Raw genomic sequence first — 2,459 nt, 5'->3', positions numbered from 1 at the left:
GAAGCCTGGCTCCTAGATTAAACTCCCTTCGGATCCCATTTTCTGAAGGGTCGCAAAAGCTGGGGGCTGGGTGGGGTAAGCTGAGCCCTTCAAGAGAAGCATCCGGTCAAGCTGTTGTGCAGCCAAGGAGGAACCCGGGGACTGCAAGTGTGCGTGGCGGGGACGACGCAACCACTCACCGGCATAACTAAGGCAGCGGCGGCAGGGCGGCGGTGGCAGCAGCGCCTCTCTGGGCTCGAAGGGCGGGTTCGGCTGCGCTTCCGAGAGTGCGCGCTAGAGGCCCCTTCCCGGAAGCCCCACCCTCTCCGGGCCAGGTCGCGAGGGAGGCCCCGCCCCCTCCGGGCCTCAACCCTACCGGCCGCACCGCCTCCTTTCCGCTGGCCGCGGTTATGGTCACCCGGCCTGGACGGAGAGAGGAGGTGAGAGGAGCGCTGCGTTGGCCTCCATCGACTGTCGGCCTTTTTCACAACGCCTACTTCGGGTCAAGCTTGTGTTAGGGAATACCAGAAAAGGGCACCGCCTTGAATAGGACAGATTCATCCATCCCTAAAAGGACAGTTTCACTCATTTATTCTCCGAGTCAATGTCTATTGAGCGCCAGCCAACGAGGACGCAGCGGTGGAAAAGATGTAGCAGGAGGCTGCGAAGGACGCAAGCAGTGATAGTGCCGGGTTAGCAGAGCTGTCGTGGCAGAGGAGGAAGGGCCCTGACTGGAGTGGGGTGGGGGTGGTTGTGGAAGAGAGGCGGCCTGGGGAGGAGGCAATAATCTGGACCTCAGTTAGCCTTTATCGCCCTCTTACAGGCTCTGTCTCTAAATGCAGTCGCATTGGGGGTTAGGGTATCAACATAGGAATTTTGGGGGACACCATTCATGTCCATGTCAGAGTTCAGTCCCTAACAGAGCCATACTGACTAGAGTTTTAATCTCAGCTCTATCATTTACCAGCCGTGTGACCCTGGGCAGATGAACTTACCTCTCTAAGCCTCAATATCCTCACGTATAAGATGGGGACAGTTAAGGTGACTATACAATTTTTTATCTAAACCTTTTGCTAGAGAAAGGAGATGCTATTAATAATTTTGCCAGGACAACAGGCAAACACCATGACTGTTTCAGGCAAACAAGGACACATGGTTCCCTCCAGGAAACCTACTTTGTGGTATTGTTGGAATACATGTAATGTATGCAGACTTCTAAGCACATTGCTTGGCACATGGTAGGCACCAAAATATATAAGTATTCTCTAATTGCTAGGCCCTCGGTTGGCCTCCCTGGCACTGGGTCTTCCCCTGCTCACAAAATACCCCTTAACCATTCATCCCCTACCCAACCTGCCAGGAATTGCCTAAAGATGGAAGGGAAGGGGGCGAGGAGGAGAGGGAAGGAGGGTGCTGGCACATTAGGTCCTGTAGAGGCAAGGCTTAGCATCTTGGTAGTCCTGGGTGCAACTTTGCACTGGGGCTAGGGATAGCTAGATTGCCATGAGGGAAGGTGGAGGGTGCCCATGAGGGAACGAAATCCTTCCCAAAGGCAACAGTGCACAGGGCGAGCCACCCACGGCATGTTTTAGAGAATTAGGGGTAGGAGTTGGGGGTATGGCTAAGCCTAGAGACAGCAATTTAAAGAGAAGACAGCTTTATGAAGATCTGTTAAAGATCGCAAATAAAGGCCTATTAAATAGAAGAAAATATGCCAGACTGTAGTTCCTGCATAAATATATACATACATTCCGTGTATTTACATAAAAATAAGCCTGAAATCAACTACAGCCAATGTTACTAGAAGTTATCTTGGATAAGTGTAGGATTTGCAGGTGGAATCCCAATGTGCCTACTGTTTAATTTTCAAATAACACAAAGTAGCATACAGTGAAAAGTAGGTCTCCCTCCTACCCTGACCTCTCCTTCTTAAACAAAAGGCATACTATATGCAGTTTTGCACCCTGCTTTTCTCACTTTATAAAGTATCTTAGAGGTTATTCCTGGGCCAGGTGCAGTGGCTCATACTTCTAATCCCATTGCTTTAAGAGGCCCAGGTGGGAGGATCACTTAACCCCAGGAGTTTAAGACCAGACTAGCAACATGGTGAAACCCCAGCTCTACAAAAAACACAAAAATTAGCCAGGTGTGGTGGCATATGCCTGTGGTCCCAGCTACTCAGGAGACTGAGGTGGGAGCATCACTTGAGCTTAGGAGGTCAAGGCTGCACTGAGCTATAATTACACCACTGCACTCCAGCCTGGGTGACAGAATGTGACCCTGTATTTTAAAAAAAGAAAAGAAAAGAAAAAGAAAAAAAAAGATTATTCCTTAATAGTACATATCAATCCTTTTCTTTCTTTCCTTTTTTTTTTTTTTTTCTCCTCGAGATGGAGTCTTGCTCTGTCGCCCAGGCTGGAGTGCAGTGACGCGGTCTTTGCTCACTGAAACGTCTGCCTCCTGGGTTCAAGCAATTCTCC

The sequence above is a fragment of the Mandrillus leucophaeus genome, unplaced genomic scaffold, assembly GCF_000951045.1.
Source record: "Mandrillus leucophaeus isolate KB7577 unplaced genomic scaffold, Mleu.le_1.0 Scaffold282, whole genome shotgun sequence".
In the NCBI taxonomy this organism is placed as follows: Eukaryota; Metazoa; Chordata; class Mammalia; order Primates; family Cercopithecidae; genus Mandrillus; species Mandrillus leucophaeus.
This window is presented reverse-complemented; position numbering follows the sequence as displayed.